The following is a 14765-nucleotide window of genomic DNA, read 5'->3' as shown; positions in this document are numbered from 1 at the left end:
ATCAGCCATGTGCATACATATGTCCCCATATCCCCTCCCTCTTGAGCCTCCCTCCCACCCACCCTATCCCACCCCTCTAGGTGATCACAAAGCACCGAGCTGATCTCCCTGTGCTATGCTGCTGCTTCCCACCAGCTATTTTACATTCGGTACTGTATATATGTCGATGCTACTCTCACTTCGCCCCAGCTTCCCCCTCCCACCCCGTGTCCTCAGGTCCATTCTCTATGTCTAAGGTACGTTTCGCTTATAATTAGTCATGTTGAGCATTGAGCTTCTTTTCACGTGCCTCGTGGCCATCTGTATGTCTTCCTTGGTGAAATGTCTATTTAGATCTTCTGCCTATTTTTTAACTGGATTGTTTGGGGTTTTTTTGATATTGAGCTCCATGAGCTGTTTGTATATTTTGGAGATTAATCCTTTGCCTGTTTCTTCATTTGCAGATATTTTCTCCCATTCTGAGGGTTGTATTTTTGTCTTGTTTATGGTTTCCTTTGCTGTGCAAAAGATTTTAAGTCCCATTTCTTTATTTTTGTTTTTATTTCCGTTACTCTAGTGTTTTGTTTTTGAAGAGATCATTTTTCTCTCCTTAATAGAAGCATCTTGCTTAAGAAAAGTTGCCTTGGTCTACAGACTATTAGTCTACTAACTAATCCTAATCTGTGAAAGAATTGGATAATTGTTGATGGCTAACCAATTGCTCTTTATCTAACCTTTGGGGTATTTTGGTTGTTGATTTTTTTTTTGAGTTAATCTGAAGAACTCCAAAATTTTAAGCACTTAAGATCTCAGAATCAAAATTAATTGGACTTCATAAAATTCCTCTTAGTTACCCTTGCCCTAGGTAGTAAATAAATTTGGCATTATTGTCAGACTGGATAAGTAGTACAGTAAAGTAGTATGAACAAATAAGAGGCTTTTCCCATCTGTCTTTAAGCCATATTCTCCCACACATATTTTGTAAGGAAATGGTAAATGAAAAAATTTAAAATAAATTTTTAAAATATTTATTTATTTACTTCTTTGCATTGGGTCTTTGTTGTGACGTTGACAGCCCTCTAGTTGTGGCACTCGGGCTCCAGAGCACACAGGCTCAGTAGTTGCAGCGCACGGGCTTGGTTGCCCTGTGGCATGTGAGATCTTAGTTCCCTGACCAAGGATCCAAACGCTGTCCCCTGCATTGGAAGGCAGATTCTTAACCACTGGATCACCAGGGAAGTCCCAGTAAGTGAAATTTTAGTAGCTGTTTAGTTCCTGATCTGTCTTCATTATATTGAACTGACCCCTCTTTATTATAATCCCCACCTGCACCCATGCCCATGCAAAAAACAAGAAAACAGAACACAAATGAAAAATCTTTCCAAGTTGCTTAAGTATTTAAACATCTGAGCCAAAGCTGATGACAATAAAACAAGTTACTGTATAGCTGTTAATCACTTTGCAAGTAGGACTAAGCACTAAGGTGTCAAATTAACTATATTGGCAATGCTGAGCTATAAACTTTCTATACCTGTAAAAAAAAATAACAAAAACTACAATATCATCACATCTAAGAAAATTATAATGACAAGCAAAAAACATATTCACTTTAAGAATGGCTTTGGTAACTTTTTCTTAAAAAACTGGGATTGCATTTTCTTTTTCATGACATTGACTCTTTCAAGATTCCAATCTAACAGCCACTATGGAGAACAGTATGCAGGGTCCTTAAAAAACTAAAAATAGAATTACCGTATGACCCAGCAATCCCACTACTGGGCATATACCCAGAGAAAACCATAATTCAAAAAGACACAGGCACACCAATGTTCATTGCAACACTATTTACAATAGCCAGGTCATGGAAGCAACCTAAATGCCCATTGACAGACGAATGGATAAAGAAGATGTGTTACATATATACAATGGACTATTACTCAGCCATAAAAAGGAAGGAAATTGGGTCATTTGTAGAGATGTGGATGAATCTAGAGACTGTCATACAGAGTGAAGTAAGTCAGAAAGAGAAAAACAAATATTGCATATTAACTCATATATGTGGAACCTAGAAAAATGGTACAGATGAACCGGTTTGCAGGGCAGAAATTGAGATACAGAAGTAGAGAACAGGGGCTTCCCTGGTGGCGCAGTGGTAGAGAGTCCGCCTGCCAATGTAGGGGACATGGGTTCGTGCCCCGGTCCGGGAAGATCCCACATGCCGCAGAGCGGCTGGGCCCGTGAGCCATGGCCGCTAAGCCTGTGCGTCCAGAGCCTGTGCTCTGCAACGGGAGAGGCCCGCGTACTGCGAAAAAAAGAAAAAAGAAGTAGAGAACAAACATATGGACACCAAGTGGGGAGAAGCAGTGGTGGGTGGGAGTGGTGGTGGGATGAATTGGGAGATTGGGATTGACATGTATACACTGATGTGTATAAAATGGATGACTAATAAGAACCTGGTGCATAAAAAATAAAATAAAATAAAATTCAAAAATTCTAAAAAGAAAGATTCCAAGCTAGGATTCTTGTTAAAATGTTCAACATCCTGTATTTGCCTATTGTTTTCTCCTAGTGCCATTTCACTTGTTCCGCTATTCCCTGTATTTCCTGTAAACTTCAGACTAGATCTAGATGTTAGAAACTAGAGGTTTGATTTGATTCAAGTTAAGTGTTTTTTAGTAAAAACACACTACAAATTATATATTGTTCACTTCTTAGTGCATCACATCATATCAGAGTGTGCATAATATCAGGTTGTCCATTAATAAGTTTGATCACTTGGTAAAAGTGGCGGCTGCTAAAACTCTTCATTGTAAAGGTACATTTTACCTTGGCAATTGGCAAGTAATCCATGCGGTGATATTCCTGCACTGTAAGAATAGCCTGACTTTCACAACCTGGAGAGGCAAACTTCTGGCACTTCCTGAAATAATCTAGAAGTGGCTGTGCTGTAGTGGAAAGAGCAGTGAGTAAGGATTTCAAAGACATGGATTTGAGTCCTAGTTCTGCTGTGTGACCTTCAGCAAATTTTCCAAGCCTGTTTATTAACTGTATAATGAAGATAATACCTTACAAAGTGATGAGAATAAATCCTATGAAAGTATTCTGAGAAACCTTTAATTCACCTTACAAATGTAAGGAATCATTATCCTGAGTTAAAGCTTTTATGTCTGTAAGGATAGGATAATGCCGGAGCACTCACCAGCACTACTAGTATAATCATCTCATACCACTGCTTACCATTAAGCATTGTACATCGAAGGAGCTCAGAAACCGTTTCCTGAACAAAATAACACGTCCTAAGGAGTTCCAGAGAACCAGGGGCTAATTCTACCATAGAATATTCCCAATTACTAGAGCATGTGAAAAGAATTCTCCAGGGGAACATTAGGCTGGGATCCATTCTCAGAGACGGGATGACCTAGTCTTTCCTATTCTGGGATGTGGTTCCAGCTACCTGGACATGATCCCATTTCCTCTAATGTATGTCTTGTTCCCAAGACCCAGAAACTCAACTGCCCCAGACCTTAGAGGAATGTCCCATTCCTTCAGTCTAACTTTCTCCTAGTCTGTGCATATATATGTTTCTCATTTCCCACTGGTTGGAACTTGGATGCAGGGCTAGTGGTGAGCCATTACCCACCAAAAACAAAAAGGCAATATCCCAGAAAACGATGGAACGAGAAAGGAAGAGCCCTACACCCCTGACTGTTCACCTGGTTGGACATTTCCATGGGAGAGACAGCTTGGTTAAATAACCCTTATTTTGGTCTGTGTTAAAGAAACAAAACCAATGTCATCATCTTTAGCCTCTTTTGTAGCTAAAGTGCAATACTTGGGCTGTGCCCATCTGGCCTTCCCACTGCAGAGTTATGGAGGCCTTGGGGAGCTCTGGTTGCTAGCAACTACTTTGAAGTGCACCAAAAATAAGATGGATTAATGGATAAATAAAGAAATGGGTAAATATATAGATATGTAGAAAAGCCAGTATAATACAGTAAGTCCCCCACACATGAACGAATTCTGTTCCAAGAGCACGTTCGTAAGTCCAATTTGTTCGTTAAGTCCAACAAAGCTAGCCTAGGTACCCAATTAACACAATCAGCTATATACTACTGTACTCTAATAGGTTTATAAAACTTTCCACACAAATAGTACATAAAAAACAAACCAAAAATTAAACATTTTTAATCTTACAGTACAGTACCTTGAAAAGTACTGTAGTACAGTCCAACACCTGGCATACGGGGGCTGGCATCGAGTGAACAGGCAAGAAGAGTTACTGACTGGAGGAGGGAAAGGAGGTGGGAGATGGTAGAGCTGAAGGATGGTCAGCAATAGGAGATGGAGGGCAAGCTGCAACTTCACTCACACCTGACGTAGATGGCACAGGTTCTGGTTCCTTGCTGGATTCAATTCTATCTACCCTCTTGAAAAAACGATCCAGTGATGTCTGGGTAGTAGCTCTATTTTCTCATCATAGATGACATGGTAGAACTGGATTGCATTCTGAATTGCTGCAAACTTCGTGTACCTTTCTACGTTTGGGTCCTGTGCGTCAAAAACTAACAGTGCCTCCTCAGATAAAGATTCCCTTGCCATTTCCTGCACCCTGAATCTCATCAGTTCTTCAGTTACTTCTTCCTCTTGTCTCTCTTCGTCCTTTCTCTGGGCCTCCAATTCCATCAGGTCTTCATTAGTAAGCTCCTCGTGTTGCACAGCAAGGAGTTCAATGAAGTCATCCTCTTGCAGATCTAGCTCCAGCTTCTCGCTGAGGGTCACTAAGTTGCTGAAGACCTCTTTGGACTCCTCATTCACCTTCTCAAATCCATAAAAATTGTGAACAAGCTTTGAGCAAAGGTTCTTCCAAACCCCATTTATGGTGACAGCCGTAACCTCACTTCAAACAATGTCAATGTTTTTTATGGCCTCGTAGATGTTACAGTCCTTCCAAAGTTGTCGCAAGGTTGTTCCTGATTTGTCACTCACCTTTACTGCCTGACAAAATGTGTGACTTAAATAATATTTCCTTGGACTTGAGAACATGAGGAGGGGGAAGGGTAAGCTGGGACGAAGTGAGAGAGTAGCATGGACATATATACACTATCAATTGTAGAATGGATGGGGAGCAGCCACATGGCACGGGGAGATCAGCTCGGTGCTTTGTGAATGTCTAGAGGGGTGGGATAGGGAGGGTGGGAGGGAGACGCAAGAGGGAGGAGATATGGGGATATGTATATATGTATAGCTGACTCACTTTGTTATAAAGCAGAAACTAACGCACTATTGTGGGGCAGTTGTACTCCAATAAAGATGTGAAAAAAAAACACACCCAAGGTCAGCAGAAAAAAAAAATTCTTTAATAAATAAATAATATTTTTTCTTTAATAGATCTTTATTGGAGTATAATTGCTTCACAATACTGTGTTAGTTTCTGTTGCACAACAAAGCGGATCAGCCATGTGCATACACTGTAACTCCCTGGCCCATAGGTTGGATGAGCAACATAGTATTCGGTGGCAGGTGCACTACTTTGATGTTGGGATTAAAGTTGTCCGTGAATGTGGCATGGCCCGGAGCACTGTCCAGCAGCAAAAGAATGTTGAATGGGACATCCTTCTCCAAGCAATATTTCTCTACCTCCAGGATAAAGTGGTGGAAAAACCAGTCCTGGAATATAGCCTGTGTAACCCAGGCTTTGGGGTAACTCTTCCACACAACGGGAAGAGAGCCCTTGGCTATGTTTTTAAGGGCTCCTGGGTCCTCTGAATGATAAACTAAGAGAGGCTTCACCTTCATATCGCCAAAAGCATTGCCACCAAACAACAGAGTTAGTCTAACCTTTGCTGCTTTATAGGGTGGCATCAACTTTTCCTCCATACTTATGTAACTTCGGTCTGGCATCCTCTTCCAGCACAGTCCTGTCTCATCCACATTAAAAACCTGTTCGGGGGGCTTCCCTGGTGGCGCAGTGGTTGGGAGTCCGCCTGCCGATGCAGGGGACACGGGTTTGTGACCCCGTACGGGAGGATCCCACATGCCGCGGAGCGGCTGGGCCCGTGAGCCATGGCCGCTGAGCCTGCGCGTCCGGAGCCTGTGCTCCGCAACGGGAGAGGCCACAACAGTGAGAGGCCCGCGTACCGCAAAAAAAAAAAAAAAAAAAAAAAAAAAAAAAAAAAAAAAACCTGTTCGGGTAAATACGTGCCTTCATCAACAGTTTCTCGAAGTGTTTCAGGAAATTCCTGGGCTGCTACCATATCCGCACTTGCTGCCTCACCACTTACTTTTACATTGTGAAGGTTGGCTCTAGCCTTGAACCAATGAAACCAGCCATGGCTGGCATTAAAAGATGCGCCCTCTGATTCTTCGCTGTGTTTCTTCTTTAAGTCTTCATAAAGGCTTTTAGCTTTCTCTTGAATTGGCATTAAGCTGAGCAGGACTCAGCGCTGATGTTGATCCTGCAACCGCACGCTGAGAAGTTTCTCCATCTCCTCCATCACTTTCCCACACTTCTCCAATATTATTGTCGACATCGTCGGCACACCAGACTTCACATGTTCCATGATCTTGTCCTTGTTCTTTAGAGTCGTGCCGATGGTTGAACAATTCATGTTATAAGAACAAGCGACATCTACCATCTTTTCGCCTTGCTCCACCCTCTCAATTTTCACTTTTGTTTCCGTAATTATCGCTTGGCGCTTCCTTGTAGTACCAGCTACATCACTGCTGCTTTTATGCTTGCTTCCGGACATCCTGGGCTTGAAATAAAGACACTGTACTACTGTACCCTATACGGTACTGTACAGTAAAGTACACAAAAGCGCAACCACTTGTAGAGGATGCACGCACCTGACAATCTACACCAGACACGTGAACTAACTTACGTGATTGGACATGGGGACGCACGTTCGCATCTTTGAAAGTTTGCAACTTGAAGGTTCATAGGTAGGGGACTTACTGTAAAATGTTAAAGCCAGAATCTAGGTGGTGATATACAGTGTTCACTATAAATTCTTTCAATTTTACTGTATGTTTGAAAATGTTCATAATAAAATGTTAAGGGGAAAATACCATCATCTCACCTTAAAAAAGTATCCTAATAGTCTCATAAATGTTTTTGTTGTTGTTTGGTTGTTTGCTTTTAGAGTAGATTTGTTTAATTCAGAATCCAAATGCAGTTTACACGTGACATTTGGTTAATATATATCTTCGTTATTTTTCTTTGTTCCCTGTTCATTGTCATTGCTGGGATTCAACAGGAGCCAAGGCAGGCAAGATATGCCTGGAAAAAGTGTAAATTATTTCACCAGAGCCAAGAGAATTTAGGAACTCTCATCAAGCTGCTTATACTAGAAGAGGTCATCTATGCTTCCAGAAAAACTCAGTGTCCAAGAGGCTGTGCACAAGAGGTCTCTATTTGGACCCATATATGGCAACAGGGACTCAAAACTTTTGATCTCAGAAGCAGACATTGGGCATCAGGAAGGTATCTAACAAACATGGGGGACCGTTTGAGGGATGCACACTCCCATCTTCCTGTACTCTTAAATGATGCATTGCTCATAATTAGCATGCAGAGATTTGACAGATGAATGAATGGCAGGGTCTCAGTCCCTGTTCTCCTGGGTTGTTTCTCTCATGAATCTGCGTGTAAGAAGTGCACCTACAAGAGAAGGCATGAGCTCCCCAACTGAAGGTTTAAGACACACAAAGAATGTAGGATTTCAGTTATTGAGATGGTATGTGAAGCCAGGATAACTCGATGTTGAGTCATAGAATGTTGGAATGACTTAAACGTTTCCTGATTTGAGTTTTTGTGTACTGAGCCTGGTGTTGAGGATATTTGAGCCTCAACTAAGAAGAAGAAGAAGAGGGCTTCAAGAATCAGAAGTAGCCTACTCCATGCATAGCATTTTTCTTACTAAGCAGGTCACCCACTGTCCCTTGCTTGGCCAGTGCACAGAGGCTAAGGAAACTTCATAGGCAGAGTCCCTTACTTGAAAAGCTCCTTTCCAAGGCCCTCAGTTTTCCTCAGTGAAAAAAGAAAGCAAGCAGTAGTCTCAGGCATGTGGAAGCCAGGGACCACTGGGGGTCATCCTCTATTCCTTGGTGGCAGTCTCAAGATTGTCAGCAGTCCCTCCACATCCACATATTTGACCCCAAGGAGAAAAAGCTAAATGAGTCACTACTTGGGACCACTATGATCCCGGTTTCACTCACCAACCCAAGACCATCCTGGCAGAGGTAGGTTTCACGAAGTGGGGAGGACCAAATACTTCAAGGAGCTGGACTTGGGACAGTGTGGAGGGAGATCAAAGGGCTGGAGCCCCAAGGGGCTCACTCTTAGGTGAGAGGCACCACCAGTGCAAGACAATGCAGAGAAAGTTAGAGACATGGAATCACGCATTAGTTTAGAGGCTGAAAGAAAAAATTTTAAACTATTAATAATCAGAAAAAATTTCAATCAACCAACATAGAGGGAAGGTTGAATTATCTTCTCACTCTCTCTATAGAAACTGATACTATAAAACTGTCTTGCTCTCTGGGCTCAGAATTAGTTTGTGGTAATGTGGCTAAATGCACTAAAACGGTCAGAATTGTTAGTAAATACGGGACTGTAATGGTGCCTCCTTCAGGGTAATTGTGTAGAAAATTGAAATCAGCGAGCACACCAGCCAGCACAGCTCCTTCTGTGGTAAAACCAAGACGAAGAGACAAGCTGTGGGGATCTGGCACTGTGGTTCCTTCATGAATGGTAGCTGGTGGTGCCTGGACCTACAATACCGCCCCTGCCCTCACAGCCATCAGAAGACTGAAGGAATTGAAAGTCCAGTAGAGGCTCCACCATTTGAAACATTGCTAGCTTATAATAAATGGGTAAATTTATTACAACAACAACAAAAAAAAATTGTTGTCTTGTGAAGAAATGATAAAGAGTATGCAGCCAAAAAATGCAGGGGAAAAAATGTTATCACAGGGCTCTATCACAGCTAATAACAACATATGTTACTTTTTTCTGGATTTTTTGTTGTTTGTATTTATCAGCTTTTAAAAATTTATATTTTTGTTATTTTTTTTTCTTATTCCAAATATTCCCTTTTGTACTTATATTTATAATTTAAATTTTTTATTTTATTTTTGGTTGCATTGGGCCTTCGTTGCTGCACGTGGGCTTTCTCTAGTTGCGGCAAGCGGGGGCTACTCTTCGTTGTGGTGCGCGGGCTTCTCACTGCGGTGGCTTCTCTTGTCTAGGCGCGCGGGCTTCAGTAGTTGTGGCACGTGGGCTCAGTAGTTGTGGCTCGCAGACTCTAGAGCGCAGGCACAGTAGTTGTGGTGCACGGGCTTAGTTGCTCTGTGGCATGTGGGATCTTCCTGGAGCAGACCTCGAACCCGTGTCCTCTGCATTGGCAGGTGGATTCTTAACCACTGCGCCACCAGGGAAGTCCCCTTATATTTGTTTTGTTTTAATATTTATTTATCTGTGCCAGGTCTTAGTCGCGCCTTGCGGGATCTCCATTGCTGCGTGTGGGATCTTTGTTGTGGCATGCGGGATCTTTTATATAGTTGCGGCGTGAGAACTCATAGTTGCGGTATGTGAACTTATAGTTGTGGCATGTAGGATCTAGTTCCCTGAGCAGGGATTGAACCCGAGCCCCCTGCATTGGGAGTGTGGAGTCTTAGCCACTGGACCATCAGGGAAGTCCCTCCTTTTGTACTTATATTTGTATTCATTGTTTTGTATCCTTTTTCTTAAAAGAGATCCCATTACCCAAAAGAACTGAAAGCAGGGACTCCAAGAGATACTTGCACACCAGTGTTCACAGAATTACTCACAATAAGTCAAAAGGTAGAAACAACCCAAGTGTCCATCTACAGTTGAATGGATAAATAAAATGTAGTATATACGTACAATGGAATATTATTCAACCTTTAAAAGGAATGAAATTTGATTATGTTACAATGTGAATGAACTTTTAAAATATAATGCTAAGTGAAATAAGCCAGACACAAAACAACAAGTACTGTATGATTCCACTTATATAGGGTCCCTGGAATAGATATGTTCATAGAGACAAAAGCTATGGGCCAGGGGAGAGGGGGGAATGGAAAATTAGTTTAATGGGTTATAGAGTTTCTATTTGGGATGATGAAAAAGTTCTGAAAATATATAATGGTGATGGTAGCACAATGTGAATGTACTTAATGTCACAGAATTGAACACTTAAAATGGTTAAAATGGGGGTCTTCCCTGGTGGCGCAGTGGTTGGGGGTCCGCCTGCCGATGCAGGGGACACGGGTTCGCGCCCAGGAGGATCCCACATGCCACGGAGCGGCTGGGCCCGTGAGCCATGGCCGCTGAGCCTGCGTGTCCGGAGCCTGTGCTCCGCAGCGGGAGAGGCCACGGCAGTGAGAGGCCCACGTACCGCAAAAAAAAAAAAAAAAAAAAAAAAAAGTTAAAATGGCATATATATATTCTTACCATTTTATTTATTCCACAGTTTTAAAAGGGGGCTCCCTAAAGTTGTTTAAGCCTTAGGCCCACAAACTTGGATCTGTTCCTACCAATGGAATAAACAATTCCATAATAACACAAATATAACATTTTAAAATGAGAATCACATATTCAGTAACAGAAGGGTTAAGGGTGTTTTTCTTTTTTTCCTCTTAATAAACGAGATTCATCAAACTATTGGAAAATGGGAAGTTCTGCTTTTCAGAAATCCTAAATGATAAATCACAACATCAGATTCCAGATTTTCTATACAACGACCACTCAGAAATTAAAGATGGCTGACTCATACTGTTCTTTAAAGTTGCCTAGGAGGGGGCTTCCCTAGTGGCACAGTGGTTAAGAATCCATCTGCCAATGCAGAGGACATGGGTTCAAGCTCTGCTCCAGGAAGATCCCACATGCCACGGAGCTACTGAGCCTGTGCTCCAGAGCCTGCGAGCCACAACTACTGAGCCCGCGAGCCACAACTACTGAAGCCTGCGCACCTAGAGCCCGTGCTCCGCAACAGGAGAAGCCACCGCAATGAGAAGCCCGCGCACCACAGTGAAGAGTAGCCCCCGCTCACCGCAACTAGAGAAAGCCCGCGCACAGCAACAAAGACCCAACGCAGCCAAAAAAACCCAAAAATAAATAAATAAAATAAATAAATTTTTTAAAATGCTGGTGTATATATATTAAAAAAAAAAGTTACCTAGGAGGGACCACATTATGGTTTAGACATGTTATAGAAACAGAAGTCCAGAATCCCTAGGCACTCATTCCTATCCTGCACTCAACAAATTCTTGTGGAAGTTTCTTTTGTATGAAAACAGTAAAAGAAAGTTTATTTTAAAGAGAACTGGAGGATGTTATGAAAGTTTCATGATATGTAGTAGAGATTTCTATACCATAAACAATGAGGAAATCCTGGAGCTGACCTTTTTTCTCAAAGTTTTGGAGAAATCTTCTTTAGAGAAGATTTGATGTTTCCAATAAAAATCCTTACTAATGTGCTTTACAATTAGCTTTCGCCAGGAATCTAAGTTGAAATTTAAAAATATACTCTACTTGTTCCATTACTTTCATATCCTCACTTTAAATGAGCAGATAAAAACCAAGAAGAGCATAGAATGTTGTGCCTTATTCCCCATAAACCCAAACTGAAAGTTTAACACACTATTTTATTAGCAAGAGGTAAATTAAGTAGTAGTTATAATTTTTTTTTTTCTTTTGGCTGTGCAGCAAGGCATGTGGGATCTTTGTTCCCTGACCAGGTATCAGGATTGTACAGGCGCCCACTGTGGTGGAAGCACAGAGTCTTAACCACTGGACCACCAGGGAAGTCCCTTATAAACGTTTAATACAGAATTACCCAGCAGTTTTAATAATAAACTGAATGAACATTTAACCAAGAATTACTGGATTATTTTTAAAGTCTATTACATATCTCATCAGGTAACTAGAATTCCTCTTTCAAGCTTTAGAATGGTGCAAATAATATACTCACAGGTCATGGAATTAAAGAAACCCTTCCTTTTATACTAATCCAAAAGTCCACACTTGTGGCTTGGAGATCACCAGCCACAGTCATCACTTTAGGAGCATGCTAATTTTTAGTAGTTAAACTCAGAAGAGTCCCTGTATTAATGTAGAAATGGGATGTTATTAATGAGTGTTATTAAGATAGTATTTATATTAGGACTCTGGATTAAAAGTGATAGAATTCCATCCCGAACTAGTTTAAACAAAAAAAGGAAATTGGTTGGCTTCGGGCATTTTCTTGGCTTTGGACACGTGTATGGCTTCGGGTATGGCTGGAGTCAGGGGTTCAAATGTTATCAGAATGTTGTCACCCTATTTCCATGCTTTCTCTACGTTGACTTCATTCTCTAGAAGATTTTCCTTATGTGGTTGGCAAAGGAGAAATTTTCTTCCCTATAGGAGATACACTTTGGACAACACATTGTCAGATAATTACATAGGGTATTACAGAGAAGAAGCCCACATAGTTAACTCCTTCTGTTTTGCATGTGCAAAATCAAGACCCAGATAAGTAACCTGCTGAATGCCATTCTACAATTTAGTGATACAAGAACAAATGGTAATACTCCACAGTAACAAAGAACATTTTTTTTTACCCTACTAATGTAGAACATGCATATTTTGGTCCCAATCACTTTCTGAATTTATGCTGACTGCATTCTTATTTATTCTAGAGAAAAACATCTATTTTTTTTTCTTTATAACTTTATTCATTTTATTTATTTATTTTTGGCTGCGTTGGGTCTTCACTGCTGCACGGACTTTCTCCAGTTGTGGTGGGCGGGGGCCACCCCTCCATTGTGGTGTGCAGGCTTCTCATTGCGGTGGCCCCTCTTGTTGTGGAGCACAGGGCCCAAGCGCGCAGGCCTTAGTAGTTGTGGCACATGGGCTTCAGTAGTTGGGCTGCGTGGGCTCTAAAGCAGAGCGCAGGCTCAGTAGTTGTGGCGCGTGGGCCCAGCTGCTCCATGGCACATGGGATCCTCCTGGACCAGGGTTTGAACCCGTGTCCCCTGCAGTGGCAGGCAGACTCCCAACGACTGCGCCACCAGGGAAGCCCCCAAACATCTATTTTCTTATCAATATTTCTTACCTACCAATATTGCAAAAACGGACACACAAAAACTTCCTAAATACCACTGAAAGGGTCTCCTGTTGTAATAACTCAAGTTCTTAGCTCTCCTAGCAATCTTTGAACCAACATGATCTTACCTGCACACTCTGGAGCCTGTGTGCCGCAACTAGAGAACCTGTGAACCACAACAAAAGATCCCCACACGCTGCAACAAAGATCTCATGTGCTGCAACAAAGATCCTGTGTGCCACAACTAAGAACCAACGCAGCCAAATAAATAAATTTTTTTTAAAACGAGTTGAGGACTTCCCTGGTGGCACAGCGGTTGAGAATCCACCTGCCAGTGCAGGGGACACGGGTTCGATCCCTGGTGCAGGAAGATCACTGCAATGAGAAGCCTGCACACAACGGAGGGGTGGCCTCTGCCTGCCGCAACTGGAGATAGCCTGTGCATCAGTGAAGACCCAACGCAGGCTCAGTAGTTGCAGCATGAAGGCTTAGTTGCCCCGCGGCATGTGGGATCTTGGTTCCCCAACCAGGGATCAAACCCACATCCCCTGCATTGGAAGGCGGATTCTTAGGCACTGGACCACCAGAGAAGTCCCCATACTCGACCCTTTATCTAGGCTAAGAGCAAAATGTGCTTCTCTTGTACTTTGATCCCATTCCTTTTCTTATGAACATCAGTTAATCCTTCTGAGCTATATTTAATATGTCTTTCTCAGCTGACTTCATTCTTGTAACCTAGTAACATGTTTAAATGTCTCATCTTAAAAAAAATAAACTAAGAAATATAGGAACCCATCTCCCAACTCTGAATTCTCTTTTTTCTTGCCTTACACAGCCAAGGTTATTACAAATCATACACTCCCACCATCAGGGTTCTGCCTACACCCCCTATTTGAAAGTGGCCTGACCTACTGATTGCTAATGATATTGGCTGTAAATTTTTAGTTAACTTAATTGGCCTTTCCAGAGAGTTCAGTTCCTATTGATGCCTCTGGGTTTTTACTGTGTAACAAGGCTACCTTTAATTCGAAATTCTTGGGGCACCTGACTGCTACCATGAGCAACTACCCCCACATATTAAGCTTCATTAATTGCTCATATCTTTCAGTGAATAGACAACTGTAAATTCGTTTTTTTTAAACTCTAATTTTTTGAATGCAGAATGAAGAGCACAGAGGTCTCTGGCTACCTATATATGAGGGAGTGGGGGAAGATAATGCATTACACCAACACTTATAACTACCACTGTCAAGTTTCTACACTAAGCCCTTTTTCGTAAATGATTTCCTCCTGACAAGAACCCTAATATATGCCACTATTACCCATTAGGAAACCAAGGCCTTAGAAGAAACTATGGTGAAATAAATGTTTTAGGAAGTTAATATAGCAGTAATAAACAAGATGTATTGGAAGATGAGAGAGAGGTAGTTAAGAAGTCCCAGGAGAAATTTAGGCCTAAGGCATCGGATTGAGAAGACAGAATGACATTATAAAGATTAGGCAGATTATGTAATGGCAGGATAGGAATTACAAGAGAAAAAAGGATTTAGGGCTTCCCTGGTGGTGCAGTGGTTAAGAATCCGCCTGCCAATGCAGGGGATGTGGGTTTGATCCCTGGTCAGGGAACCAAGATCCCACATGCCGCGGGGCAACTAAGCCTTCACGCCGCAACTA

The 14765-nt window shown here is 41.9% G+C and overlaps 1 pseudogene; it reads left to right on the top strand.

Moving 5' to 3' along the window:
* The first annotated feature begins 6870 nt into the window (after positions 1 to 6870).
* On the top strand, positions 6871 to 8812 carry LOC115859541 (large ribosomal subunit protein eL43-like; annotated as a pseudogene).
* The last annotated feature ends 5953 nt before the right edge of the window (positions 8813 to 14765 follow it).

This window comes from Globicephala melas, chromosome 1, assembly GCF_963455315.2.
Source record: "Globicephala melas chromosome 1, mGloMel1.2, whole genome shotgun sequence".
Taxonomy (NCBI): domain Eukaryota; kingdom Metazoa; phylum Chordata; class Mammalia; order Artiodactyla; family Delphinidae; genus Globicephala; species Globicephala melas.
Note: the sequence above shows the minus strand (reverse complement) of the source record. Positions and strands in the feature narration are given on the sequence as shown.